The 15,000-nt window shown below is 42.9% G+C and overlaps 2 non-coding genes and 1 pseudogene across 2 annotated transcripts; all 3 read right to left on the bottom strand.

Annotated features, from left to right (window-relative positions):
* Positions 1–2,672, bottom strand: part of LOC130452064 (large subunit ribosomal RNA) — a 4,955-nt pseudogene extending 2,283 nt beyond the window's left edge.
* A 629-nt stretch (positions 2,673–3,301) lies between these two features.
* On the bottom strand, positions 3,302–3,457 carry LOC130452059 (5.8S ribosomal RNA). The gene has a single exon (XR_008910839.1). It is a non-coding gene; the product is annotated as a 5.8S ribosomal RNA (ribosomal RNA).
* A 1,163-nt stretch (positions 3,458–4,620) lies between these two features.
* On the bottom strand, positions 4,621–6,542 carry LOC130452046 (small subunit ribosomal RNA). The gene has a single exon (XR_008910826.1). It is a non-coding gene; the product is annotated as a small subunit ribosomal RNA (ribosomal RNA).
* Positions 6,543–15,000: the final 8,458 nt, after the last annotated feature.

The following is a 15,000-nucleotide window of genomic DNA, read 5'->3' as shown; positions in this document are numbered from 1 at the left end:
TTGGGGCCATCGCAATGCTTTGTTTTAATTAGACAGTCGGATTCCCCTAGTCCGTGCCAGTTCTGAGCTGACCGTTGAATAGCGGCCGAAGAGGATATCCAAATACCGATTAAGGTAATATGGAACCTCGCAGCAAGACGGTTCCGCGGGAGGCCAAGGCACGGGACCGAACTCGGATCCATAATCATCACAAATACTCCAACCATGAAGGAAGGAGAGAGATGCTCCAATTACTTCACCTCGCCCAGGCCCGGCACGTCAGCCGTGACCCACTTCCTCGCCAAGCCCGACACGCCCCGATCCTCAGAGCCAATCCTTATCCCGAAGTTACGGATCCAATTTGCCGACTTCCCTTACCTACATTATTCTATCGACTAGAGGCTCTTCACCTTGGAGACCTGCTGCGGATATGGGTACGAACCGGCGCGAGCCTCCACGTGGCCCTCTCCTGGATTTTCAAGGTCCGAGGGGAAGATCCGGACACCGCTGCAACTGCGGTGCTCTTCGCGTTCCAAACCATATCTCCCTGCTAGAGGATTCCATGGAACTCGAACGCTTATGCAGAAAAGAAAACTCTTCCCGGATCTCCCGACGGCGTCTCCAGGTCCTTTTGGGTTACCCCGACGAACTCTCTTGCGAGGGCCCGACTTTTTGACGGTTCCGCTGCCGGGTTCCGGAATAGGAACCGGATTCCCTTTCGCCCGATGGGTGTGTACAAACTTTTTACGTGTTTGTGTACACGTACACACGTACGTACGTACGTAAATAATAAAGCTACACCACATCAACATCGGCTTTCGCCTAGGGCTTAGGATCGACTGACTCGTGTGCAACGGCTGTTCACACGAAACCCTTCTCCACGTCAGTCCTCCAGGGCCTCGCTGGAGTATTTGCTACTACCACCAAGATCTGCACCGACGGCGGCTCCAGACGGCCTCACGGCCAATCCTTCTGCGCACACCGCCGCGACCCTCCTACTCGTCAGAGCTTCATGGTCGCGCGCAAAACGCGAACCGCACATGCCGCTGACGGTCGAGTATAAGCACGACGCTTCAGCGCCATCCATTTTCAGGGCTAGTAACTTCGGCAGGTGAGTTGTTACACACTCCTTGGCGGATTCCGACTTCCATGGCCACCGTCCTGCTGTCTTAAGTTACCAACGCCTTTCATGGTATCCCATAAGCGTCGATTTTGGCGCTTTAACTCGACGTTTGGTTCATCCCACAGCGCCAGTTCTGCTTACCAAAAATGGCCCACTTGGCACTCTGATTCGAGTCTCGCGGCTTCATAAGTTCGAGCAAGCCGGAGATCTCACCCATTTAAAGTTTGAGAATAGGTTGAGGTCGTTTCGACCCCAATGCCTCTAATCATTCGCTTTACCGGATGAAACTCGTACGCTACGAGCGCCAGCTATCCTGAGGGAAACTTCGGAGGGAACCAGCTACTAGATGGTTCGATTAGTCTTTCGCCCCTATACCCAGTTCCGACGATCGATTTGCACGTCAGAATCGCTACGGACCTCCATCAGGGTTTCCCCTGACTTCGTCCTGACCAGGCATAGTTCACCATCTTTCGGGTCCCAGCGTGTACGCTCTTGGTGCGCCTCTTCTCGTAATGAGAACGAGACGCCCCGGGAGTGCGAAGCGATCCAATTTATTAAAAAAGCAAATCGCTTATCCTCCCTTGGTCTACGCGAGGTAAACCTTTACTTTCATTACGCCTTTAGGTTTAGTTATTTCCCAATGACTCGCGCACATGCTAGACTCCTTGGTCCGTGTTTCAAGACGGGTCCTGAAATTACCCAAATCGATAGCGTCGTTGATCGGCGTTTCGAAACGAGGTCTGTTCGAGAACACCGTAACCAACAGTCGTTCCGGGACAGAATCGGCATTATGTCCGATTACCGTCAAACACGAAACGCTCTTGCTACGGGCCGAACGCTAATTATAATTTAGCGGCCCCGCGCCATATTTGTACCGTCGAGCGAGTCTGTCGGAATATCGAGGGTCCGCATGAAAAAATCAAGTGGTCTCCACCTCGAGTCTTAAACAGACACCCAACGGATCACGACGTCCTACTAGAGGAAAAGTGCACGCGTTCGATATCGATTAGAAAAACGTAAAACGCGATTTATTGTGTTGCCGAAACAACAACAATATCCGTCATACAAACGTTCAACTTCAATTATCGAAACGCGAATGAATTTCCTCTTTCGACCTTTCGGGTTTCTCAGGTTTACCCCTGAACGGTTTCACGTACTCTTGAACTCTCTCTTCAAAGTGCTTTTCAACTTTCCCTCACGGTACTTGTTCGCTATCGGTCTCGTGGTCATATTTAGCCTTAGATGGAGTTTACCACCCACTTAGGGCTGCACTCTCAAGCAACCCGACTCTCAGGAGAGATCCTCACGCAATCGGCAACGGTCGCTACGGGCCTGGCACCCTCTATGGGCTGTGGCCCCGTTCAAGAAGGACTTGGACGCGCCGCACGATCTCGTGATAAACGGATCCTCCCTAACACCACATTTCCCGGTGGCCGATATCGACCACGGGATTCGGTGCTGGGCTTTTCCCTGTTCGCTCGCAGCTACTAAGGGAATCCTAGTTAGTTTCTTTTCCTCCGCTTAGTAATATGCTTAAATTCAGCGGGTAATCTCACCTGCTCTGAGGTCGATATATTATAATATATCTATAATATTTAAATACAATTCGCTAAAATATCACAAAAAAAAAACGTGTGTTTAATCACATTATATGAAATATAACATTATTTGTTTTTATTTATAGAGGCGGCAGAGCAAGTTATACATATATATATATATATATATATATATATATATATATAAATTCATATATTTTGTCGATACAGTATAAATGATATAAAAAAAAACACTGGTCAGACGTCCAGTCTTCGAAACTTTATTATTTCTCTCGGACACGACGACCGCGTTATCATTTTAAATATATATAATATATACACTTATTTATCGACTATATATACGTAAATATAACTCTACCAAACAAATTTTATGTATTTCATATAAAAATACACACGATCAATTTATGGTAGTAATAGCGTCGTTGTGTTCAAAAATTGCGCAAATTTTTTCTATAAAAAATTTACGCTGCTTTTCGCATTTTAGGATGCCGCACAAAAAAAAAATACGCACAAGTTTATAGTATGTGCGTGTGTTTTCTTTTAGTGTGCGTTATTGTGTCTCACACATCCAACACGCTTAGTCATTTATTTTTCTATAATAAATTGAAAAATTTTAAATTCTAAGCAGTCTTTTAAATTGATACGACCCTCAGTCAGGAGTGGTCCGGGAACGAGTATCCGAGGACCGCAATGTGCGTTCGAAATGTCGATGTTCATGTGTCCTGCAGTTCACAAGTTGACGCGCAATTAGCTGCGTTCTTCATCGACCCACGAGCCAAGTGATTCACCGTTCAGGGTAATCATTTTATTATGTCGTTTTCTCATATTCTATTCGTCGTATTTTTAATATTTGATTATTAAATTAATAATAATATTATAATATTTTATACGCGTATAGAATTATCTAACGACATTTATATATATATATATATATATATATATATATATATATATTATTTATTAAATGGTAATTATATATAAATTTTAGAGAAATTATAATATCGTACTTAAAAATATCCGATAAATTTTAACCGCTGCACATGTTTTATTACAAACGAGGCGCGCATAGACAGATATCTCGCACGATATATTCCTCTTAATTATTACAAGTTTTTTAATCTTGAAAGTTTTATACAAATTTCGACACGGTCGGGCGTAAATCTTCGAACACCTTCGAAATAATACGTGAAATATTATTTCTAAAACGAATTTTTATACATATCGAAAGAATCGACACGTGCTTAAAAGTTTCGTTTAGGTACCCGGATGAAGAAAATGTCTTATCATCTCACATAATCATCATCACATATAATATTGTCGAAATTTTTTTGTATTACCTTCGATCGATAAAAAACTTATGTAATAATAAAAAAACGAAATAAAATTTCTCCATAAAAATACAGAAGACAGACACACACGACGACAACAACAACAACAACAACAACAGACGACGTTTCAATAATCTATATATTTTTCGTTTATTATAATAACGATTCTTTATATTAGAACGTTTTTAGTTAACAAGAAATTTTGTTAATGATCGTTCTGTCAATCGTTAATATATATATATATAATAATAAAAATATATTGTTACTACTATTGTGTCGTCATCGTCGTTCGTCGTCGTCGTCGTCGTCGACTCCTTCTACTAATCTATGATAAAAATTTTTCGTTATTTTTACTGTAAATTTATATATGTAGATATATATTTTATAGACGTATGAAATATATTTATCTTTTTTTTTTTTAAATATTATTCGAAACTTGTTCGAATTTTATAAAAAAAAAAAAAAAAAATTTCAATATATATACATCATATATTTATATCATATATAAATTTTCTTTTGAAGAGTTCGATTATTTTGTAGAAAAGAAAAATTTCTTTCACAATTATATATAATATAATAATACAGACTTGATTTCGTTTTTTTATTTTTTGTTTAAAAACGAACAAATACTCTGTAATGATCCTTCCGCAGGTTCACCTACGGAAACCTTGTTACGACTTTTACTTCCTCTAAATGATCAAGTTTGGTCATCTTTCCGAAGCATCGGCGACGCCGAAACGCCACCGCGCTCAGTCCGAAGACCTCACTAAATCATTCAATCGGTAGTAGCGACGGGCGGTGTGTACAAAGGGCAGGGACGTAATCAACGCGAGCTTATGACTCGCGCTTACTGGGAATTCCTCGTTCATGGGGAACAATTGCAAGCCCCAATCCCTAGCACGAAGGAGGTTCAGCGGGTTACCCGGGCCGCTCGGCCAGGGAGGACACGCTGATTCCTTCAGTGTAGCGCGCGTGCGGCCCAGAACATCTAAGGGCATCACAGACCTGTTATTGCTCAATCTCGTGCGGCTAGAAGCCGCCTGTCCCTCTAAGAAGAATTATTTGTACGCCGACAGTAAAAACCGCGAACGGCAAGAGCCGAAACTCAATACCGACGGGCCTTTGGGATGTCGAAATACGCCTAGTTAGCAGGCTAGAGTCTCGTTCGTTATCGGAATTAACCAGACAAATCGCTCCACCAACTAAGAACGGCCATGCACCACCACCCACCGAATCAAGAAAGAGCTCTCAATCTGTCAATCCTTCCGGTGTCCGGGCCTGGTGAGGTTTCCCGTGTTGAGTCAAATTAAGCCGCAGGCTCCACTCCTGGTGGTGCCCTTCCGTCAATTCCTTTAAGTTTCAGCTTTGCAACCATACTTCCCCCGGAACCCAAAAGCTTTGGTTTCCCGGAAGCTGCCCGCCGAGTCATCGGAGGAACGTCGGCGGATCGCTAGCTGGCATCGTTTATGGTTAGAACTAGGGCGGTATCTGATCGCCTTCGAACCTCTAACTTTCGTTCTTGATCAATGAAAGCGTTTTTGGCAAATGCTTTCGCTTCTGTCCGTCTTGCGACGATCCAAGAATTTCACCTCTAACGTCGCAATACGAATGCCCCCATCCGTTCCTATTAATCATTACCTCGGGGTTCCGAAAACCAACAAAATAGAACCGAGGTCCTATTCCATTATTCCATGCACACAGTATTCAGGCAAAATTTTGGCCTGCTTTAAGCACTCTAATTTGTTCAAAGTAAACGTGCCGGCCCACCTCGACACTCAGTCAAGAGCACCGCGGCGGGATTGAGTTGGGCCGCCCTTGCGAGCTAAGCCCACCGGCAGGACGTCCCACGACACGCCAGTTGACACCGCGTACGATGAACCAGCGGCGTGGGACACAGATTCGACTACGAGCTTTTTAACCGCAACAACTTTAATATACGCTATTGGAGCTGGAATTACCGCGGCTGCTGGCACCAGACTTGCCCTCCAATTGATCCTCGTTAAAGGGTTTAGAGTGTACTCATTCCGATTACGGGGCCTCGGATGAGTCCCGTATCGTTATTTTTCGTCACTACCTCCCCGTGCCGGGAGTGGGTAATTTGCGCGCCTGCTGCCTTCCTTGGATGTGGTAGCCGTTTCTCAGGCTCCCTCTCCGGAATCGAACCCTGATTCCCCGTTACCCGTTACAACCATGGTAGGCGCAGAACCTACCATCGACAGTTGATAAGGCAGACATTTGAAAGATGCGTCGCCGGTGCGAGACCGTGCGATCAGCGAAAAGTTATTCAGAGTCACCAAATTGTACGATGACGAGCAAGCCCGCCACCGATTGGTTTTGATCTAATAAAAGCGCTCCTTCCGTCTCCGGTCGGAACTCTGTTTGCATGTATTAGCTCTAGAATTACCACAGTTATCCAAGTAAATGTGGGTACGATCTAAGGAACCATAACTGATTTAATGAGCCTTTCGCGGTTTCACCTTAATTTGGCTTGTACTGAGACATGCATGGCTTAATCTTTGAGACAAGCATATGACTACTGGCAGGATCAACCAGGGAACTACTATTTGTGTATTTTATATATAATAAAACTATTATCGAAAAAGTTTTAATAACAATATCCACCACATAATGTGAGGATGAGAATTATGATGACGTTTTTTCATATTACATATATTTTATATTTATACACATAATATTTTATATTCATCTATATTCTCGTATATAATAAACACATTGTTATTTACTTTTTCGTTTGCGTGGTGTTTGCTGCGCTTATTATTGAAAATATATAATTTTCGGCGCCACGCTTTATATATTATAATATATTTTTCTTATATTTCATAAAATTTTCACCGAATCGACTATAAATTTATCTAAAATTTAATCGAAATGATATTTTAAATAAGATATAATTACGTCGACCGGAATAGAATTTCGACATTATCTCTACCCTTCGCTAGATTGTAAGCGACATGGTTTACAATTAGATAATAATGAACGAAATTTTTATTCTCGCTCGGAATAATGAGAGTTATCGCAATTTTGTGTAATAATATAAATGTTATATTATTATATATATTTTTATAGACGATCGCATATGAATCGCTCGCGGTAAAACGCTAGCTAAATTCGCGATCTCGCAATATATAATTTAATTTGTGGATAAATTGATATAATATCTAAAAAGGGAACCGCTAGCAATATACGATAATATATTGGAGGAGAACGGGGACCCTTTCAGAAAACTATATAATCCACTATAATGTGGAATGACCGATACAACGTCTTTACGTAAATTATAACGAGTTCATTAAAATTTAACGAGACGTCAACTTCGATACACCACACATATATGTGCGCTGTACAACGGTACGCTTTCTACATTAACATTAATAAAGATGTATAGTGAAAATATATAAAAGATGTATTATGAATATTAAAAAGAAGTATTATGAAACTTCATACCGTCCGAGACGTAAAAGTGTTATGGAAAATATTAACAATAACGGAAAAAAAGTATTATGAAATTAGATTGCCGCTCGATGTACGAACGTACGAGATGTATTATATAAAAGTTGTATGAAAATAGTGATAATAATGAAAAATGAAGTATAACGAAATTATATTCCGCTCGACTTAGGAACTTGTCGAAAAAGATGAATTGTGAAAGTTGAATGGAGTTGTTTTTTATGTAGGAGCCGTTCGAGGTATATAATATAAAAGTGCTATGAAAATATTAACAATAACGGAAAAAAGTATTATGAAATTAGATCGCCGCTCGATGTATGAACGTCCGAGATGTATTATATAAAAGTTGTATTAAATTAGTGATAATAATGAAAAACAAGTAGTATGAAATTATATTCCGCTCGATATAAGAACTTGTCGAAAAAGATGAATTGCGAAAATTGAATGGAGATGTTTTGTATGTAGGAGCCGTTCGAGGTATATTATATAAAAGTGTTATGGAAAATATTAACAATAACGGAAAAAATGTATTATGAAACTAGATCGCCGCTCGATGAACGAACGTACGAGATGTATTATATAAAAGTTGTATGAAAATAGTAATAATTATGAAAAACAAGTATTATGAAATGAGATTTTCCCTAAATATATGAACTTGTCGAAAAAGATGAATTGTGAAAGTTGAATGGAGATGTTTTGTATGTAGGAACCGTTCGAGGTATATTATATAAAAGTGTTATGGAAAATATTGACAATAACGGAAAAAATGTATTATGAAATTAGATCGCCGCTCGATGAACGAACGTACGAGATGTATTATATAAAAGTTGTATGAAAATAGTAATAATTATGAAAAACAAGTATTATGAAATGAGATTTTCCCTAAATATATGAACTTGTCGAAAAAGATGAATTGTGAAAGTTGAATGGAGATGTTTTGTATGTAGGAACCGTTCGAGGTATATTATATAAAAGTGTTATGGAAAATATTAACAATAACGGAAAAAATGTATTATGAAATTAGATCGCCGCTCGATGAACGAACGTACGAGATGTATTATATAAAAGTTGTATGAAAATAGTAATAATTATGAAAAACAAGTATTATGAAATGAGATTTTCCCTAAATATATGAACTTGTCGAAAAAGATGAATTGTAAAAGTTGAATGGAGATGTTTTGTATGTAGGAACCGTTCGAGGTATATTATATAAAAGTGTTATGGAAAATATTGACAATAACGGAAAAAATGTATTATGAAATTAGATCGCCGCTCGATGAACGAACGTACGAGATGTATTATATAAAAGTTGTATGAAAATAGTAATAATTATGAAAAACAAGTATTATGAAATGAGATTTTCCCTAAATATATGAACTTGTCGAAAAAGATGAATTGTGAAAGTTGAATGGAGATGTTTTGTATGTAGGAACCGTTCGAGGTATATTATATAAAAGTGTTATGGAAAATATTAACAATAACGGAAAAAATGTATTATGAAATTAGATCGCCGCTCGATGAACGAACGTACGAGATGTATTATATAAAAGTTGTATGAAAATAGTAATAATTATGAAAAACAAGTATTATGAAATGAGATTTTCCCTAAATATATGAACTTGTCGAAAAAGATGAATTGTAAAAGTTGAATGGAGATGTTTTGTATGTAGGAACCGTTCGAGGTATATTATATAAAAGTGTTATGGAAAATATTGACAATAACGGAAAAAATGTATTATGAAATTAGATCGCCGCTCGATGAACGAACGTACGAGATGTATTATATAAAAGTTGTATGAAAATAGTAATAATTATGAAAAACAAGTATTATGAAATGAGATTTTCCCTAAATATATGAACTTGTCGAAAAAGATGAATTGTGAAAGTTGAATGGAGATGTTTTGTATGTAGGAGCCGTTCGAGGTATATTATATAAAAGTGCTATGAAAATATTAACAATAACGGAAAAAAGTATTATGAAATTAGATCGCCGCTCGATGTATGAACGTCCGAGATGTATTATATAAAAGTTGTATTAAATTAGTGATAATAATGAAAAACAAGTAGTATGAAATTATATTCCGCTCGACTTAGGAACTTGTCGAAAAAGATGAATTGTGAAAGTTGAATGGAGTTGTTTTTTATGTAGGAGCCGTTCGAGGTATATAATATAAAAGTGCTATGAAAATATTAACAATAACGGAAAAAAGTATTATGAAATTAGATCGCCGCTCGATGTATGAACGTCCGAGATGTATTATATAAAAGTTGTATTAAATTAGTGATAATAATGAAAAACAAGTAGTATGAAATTATATTCCGCTCGATATAAGAACTTGTCGAAAAAGATGAATTGCGAAAATTGAATGGAGATGTTTTGTATGTAGGAGCCGTTCGAGGTATATTATATAAAAGTGTTATGAAAAGTATTAACAATAACGGAAAACAGTATTATGAAATTAGATGACCGCTCGATGTATGAACGTCCGAGGTGCATTATATAAAAGTTGTATAAAATTAGTGATAATAATAAAAAACAATTATTGTGAAATTTTATTCCGCTCGACTTAGGAACTTGTCGAAAAAGATGAATTGCGAAAATTGAAAGTTTGGCGCCTGGCCGGCAGAGGGCGCTAGTGTCTATAAAACCGTGTTAAGTTTGTCTTCTGGCCGGCAGGTGGCGCTAGTGTCTATAAAACCGTGTTAAGTGTGGCTTCTGGCCGGCAGGTGGCGCTAGTGTCTATAAAACCGTGTTTAGTTTGTCTTCTGGCCGGCAGAGGGCGCTAGTGTCTATAAAACCGTGTTAAGTGTGGCTTCTGGCCGGCAGGTGGCGCTAGTGTCTGTGAATTCGTGCAAGTTTGGCGCCTGGCCGGCAGAGGGCGCTAGTGTCTATAAAACCGTGTTAAGTGTGGCTTCTGGCCGGCAGGTGGCGCTAGTGTCTGTAAATTCGTGTCAAGTTTGGCGCCTGGCCGGCAGAGGGCGCTAGTGTCTATAAAACCGTGTTTAGTTTGTCTTCTGGCCGGCAGAGGGCGCTAGTGTCTATAAAACCGTGTTAAGTGTGGCTTCTGGCCGGCAGGTGGCGCTAGTGTCTGTGAATTCGTGCAAGTTTGGCGCCTGGCCGGCAGAGGGCGCTAGTGTCTATAAAACCGTGTTTAGTTTGTCTTCTGGCCGGCAGAGGGCGCTAGTGTCTGTAAATTCGTGTCAAGTTTGGCGTCTGGCTGGCAGAGGGCGCTAGTGTCTATAAAACCGTGTTTAGTTTGTCTTCTGGCCGGCAGGTGGCGCTAGTGTGTATAAAACCGTGTTAAGCGTGGCTTCAGGCCGGCAGAGGGCGCTAGTGTCTATAAAACCGTGTTTAGTTTGTCTTCTTGCCGGCAGGTGGCGCTAGTGTCTATAAAACCGTGTTTAGTTTTTCTTCTGGCCGGTAGGATATAAGAACTTGTCGAGGTGTAACATATAAAAGTTGTATGAAATAGTAATAACATCGAAAAAAAAAAACCGTGTCAAGTTTGGCGCCTGGCCGGCAGAGGGCGCTAGTGTCTATAAAACCGTGTTAAGTGTGGCTTCTGGCCGGCAGGTGGCGCTAGTGTCTGTAAATTCGTGTCAAGTTTGGCGTCTGGCCGGTAGAGGGCACTAGTGTCTATAAAACCGTGTTAAGTGTGGCTTCTGGCCGGCAGAGGGCGCTAGTGTCTGTAAATTCGTGTCAAGTTTGGCGCCTGGCCGGCAGAGGGCGCTAGTGTCTATAAAACCGTGTTAAGTGTGGCTTCTGGCCGGCAGGTGGCGCTAGTGTCTGTAAATTCGTGTCAAGTTTGGCGCCTGGCCGGCAGAGGGCGCTAGTGTCTATAAAACCGTGTTTAGTTTGTCTTCTGGCCGGCAGAGGGCGCTAGTGTCTATAAAACCGTGTTAAGTGTGGCTTCTGGCCGGCAGGTGGCGCTAGTGTCTGTGAATTCGTGCAAGTTTGGCGCCTGGCCGGCAGAGGGCGCTAGTGTCTATAAAACCGTGTTAAGTGTGGCTTCTGGCCGGCAGGTGGCGCTAGTGTCTGTAAATTCGTGTCAAGTTTGGCGTCTGGCCGGCAGAGGGCGCTAGTGTCTATAAAACCGTGTTTAGTTTGTCTTCTGGCCGGCAGAGGGCGCTAGTGTCTGTAAATTCGTGTCAAGTTTGGCGTCTGGCTGGCAGAGGGCGCTAGTGTCTATAAAACCGTGTTTAGTTTGTCTTCTGGCCGGCAGGTGGCGCTAGTGTGTATAAAACCGTGTTAAGCGTGGCTTCAGGCCGGCAGAGGGCGCTAGTGTCTATAAAACCGTGTTTAGTTTGTCTTCTTGCCGGCAGGTGGCGCTAGTGTCTATAAAACCGTGTTTAGTTTTTCTTCTGGCCGGTAGGATATAAGAACTTGTCGAGGTGTAACATATAAAAGTTGTATGAAATAGTAATAACATCGAAAAAAAAAAACCGTGTCAAGTTTGGCGCCTGGCCGGCAGAGGGCGCTAGTGTCTATAAAACCGTGTTAAGTGTGGCTTCTGGCCGGCAGGTGGCGCTAGTGTCTGTAAATTCGTGTCAAGTTTGGCGTCTGGCCGGTAGAGGGCACTAGTGTCTATAAAACCGTGTTAAGTGTGGCTTCTGGCCGGCAGAGGGCGCTAGTGTCTGTAAATTCGTGTCAAGTTTGGCGCCTGGCCGGCAGAGGGCGCTAGTGTCTATAAAACCGTGTTAAGTGTGGCTTCTGGCCGGCAGGTGGCGCTAGTGTCTGTAAATTCGTGTCAAGTTTGGCGCCTGGCCGGCAGAGGGCGCTAGTGTCTATAAAACCGTGTTTAGTTTGTCTTCTGGCCGGCAGAGGGCGCTAGTGTCTATAAAACCGTGTTAAGTGTGGCTTCTGGCCGGCAGGTGGCGCTAGTGTCTGTGAATTCGTGCAAGTTTGGCGCCTGGCCGGCAGAGGGCGCTAGTGTCTATAAAACCGTGTTAAGTGTGGCTTCTGGCCGGCAGGTGGCGCTAGTGTCTGTAAATTCGTGTCAAGTTTGGCGTCTGGCCGGCAGAGGGCGCTAGTGTCTATAAAACCGTGTTTAGTTTGTCTTCTGGCCGGCAGAGGGCGCTAGTGTCTGTAAATTCGTGTCAAGTTTGGCGTCTGGCTGGCAGAGGGCGCTAGTGTCTATAAAACCGTGTTTAGTTTGTCTTCTGGCCGGCAGGTGGCGCTAGTGTGTATAAAACCGTGTTAAGCGTGGCTTCAGGCCGGCAGAGGGCGCTAGTGTCTATAAAACCGTGTTTAGTTTGTCTTCTTGCCGGCAGGTGGCGCTAGTGTCTATAAAACCGTGTTTAGTTTTTCTTCTGGCCGGTAGGATATAAGAACTTGTCGAGGTGTAACATATAAAAGTTGTATGAAATAGTAATAACATCGAAAAAAAAAAACCGTGTCAAGTTTGGCGCCTGGCCGGCAGAGGGCGCTAGTGTCTATAAAACCGTGTTAAGTGTGGCTTCTGGCCGGCAGGTGGCGCTAGTGTCTATAAAACCGTGTTTAGTTTGTCTTCTGGCCGGCAGAGGGCGCTAGTGTCTATAAAACCGTGTTAAGTGTGGCTTCTGGCCGGCAGGTGGCGCTAGTGTCTGTGAATTCGTGCAAGTTTGGCGCCTGGCCGGCAGAGGGCGCTAGTGTCTATAAAACCGTGTTAAGTGTGGCTTCTGGCCGGCAGGTGGCGCTAGTGTCTGTAAATTCGTGTCAAGTTTGGCGTCTGGCCGGCAGAGGGCGCTAGTATCTATAAAACCGTGTTTAGTTTGTCTTCTGGCCGGCAGAGGGCGCTAGTGTCTGTAAATTCGTGTCAAGTTTGGCGTCTGGCTGGCAGAGGGCGCTAGTGTCTATAAAACCGTGTTTAGTTTGTCTTCTGGCCGGCAGGTGGCGCTAGTGTGTATAAAACCGTGTTAAGCGTGGCTTCAGGCCGGCAGAGGGCGCTAGTGTCTATAAAACCGTGTTTAGTTTGTCTTCTTGCCGGCAGGTGGCGCTAGTGTCTATAAAACCGTGTTTAGTTTTTCTTCTGGCCGGTAGGATATAAGAACTTGTCGAGGTGTAACATATAAAAGTTGTATGAAATAGTAATAACATCGAAAAAAAAAAACCGTGTCAAGTTTGGCGCCTGGCCGGCAGAGGGCGCTAGTGTCTATAAAACCGTGTTAAGTGTGGCTTCTGGCCGGCAGGTGGCGCTAGTGTCTGTAAATTCGTGTCAAGTTTGGCGTCTGGCCGGCAGAGGGCGCTAGTATCTATAAAACCGTGTTTAGTTTGTCTTCTGGCCGGCAGAGGGCGCTAGTGTCTGTAAATTCGTGTCAAGTTTGGCGTCTGGCTGGCAGAGGGCGCTAGTGTCTATAAAACCGTGTTTAGTTTGTCTTCTGGCCGGCAGGTGGCGCTAGTGTGTATAAAACCGTGTTAAGCGTGGCTTCAGGCCGGCAGAGGGCGCTAGTGTCTATAAAACCGTGTTTAGTTTGTCTTCTTGCCGGCAGGTGGCGCTAGTGTCTATAAAACCGTGTTTAGTTTTTCTTCTGGCCGGTAGGATATAAGAACTTGTCGAGGTGTAACATATAAAAGTTGTATGAAATAGTAATAACATCGAAAAAAAAAAACCGTGTCAAGTTTGGCGCCTGGCCGGCAGAGGGCGCTAGTGTCTATAAAACCGTGTTAAGTGTGGCTTCTGGCCGGCAGGTGGCGCTAGTGTCTGTAAATTCGTGTCAAGTTTGGCGTCTGGCCGGTAGAGGGCACTAGTGTCTATAAAACCGTGTTAAGTGTGGCTTCTGGCCGGCAGAGGGCGCTAGTGTCTGTAAATTCGTGTCAAGTTTGGCGCCTGGCCGGCAGAGGGCGCTAGTGTCTATAAAACCGTGTTTAGTTTGTCTTCTGGCCGGCAGGTGGCGCTAGTGTCTGTAAATTCGTGTTAAGTGTGGCTTCTGGCCGGCAGGTGGCGCTAGTGTCTGTGAATTCGTGCAAGTTTCGCGCCTGGCCGGCAGAGGGCGCTAGTGTCTATAAAACCGTGTTAAGTGTGGCTTCTGGCCGGCAGGTGGCGCTAGTGTCTGTAAATTCGTGTCAAGTTTGGCGTCTGGCCGGTAGAGGGCACTAGTGTCTATAAAACCGTGTTAAGTGTGGCTTCTGGCCGGCAGGTGGCGCTAGTGTCTGTGAATTCGTGCAAGTTTGGCGCCTGGCCGGCAGAGGGCGCTAGTGTCTATAAAACCGTGTTAAGTGTGGCTTCTGGCCGGCAGGTGGCGCTAGTGTCTGTAAATTCGTGTCAAGTTTGGCGTCTGGCCGGCAGAGGGCGCTAGTGTCTATAAAACCGTGTTTAGTTTGTCTTCTGGCCGGCAGAGGGCGCTAGTGTCTGTAAATTCGTGTCAAGTTTGGCGTCTGGCTGGCAGAGGGCGCTAGTGTCTATAAAACCGTGTTTAGTTTGTCTTCTGGCCGGCAGGTGGCGCTAGTGTGTATAAAACCGTGTTAAGCGTGGCTTCAGGCCGGCAGAGGGCGCTAGTGTCTATAAAACCGTGTTTAGTTTGTCTTCTTGCCGGCAGGTGGCGCTAGTGTCTATAAAACCGTGTTTAG

Source organism: Diorhabda sublineata, unplaced genomic scaffold (genome assembly GCF_026230105.1).
Source record: "Diorhabda sublineata isolate icDioSubl1.1 unplaced genomic scaffold, icDioSubl1.1 Dsub_13, whole genome shotgun sequence".
In the NCBI taxonomy this organism is placed as follows: domain Eukaryota; kingdom Metazoa; phylum Arthropoda; class Insecta; order Coleoptera; family Chrysomelidae; genus Diorhabda; species Diorhabda sublineata.
This window is presented reverse-complemented; position numbering and strand designations above follow the sequence as displayed.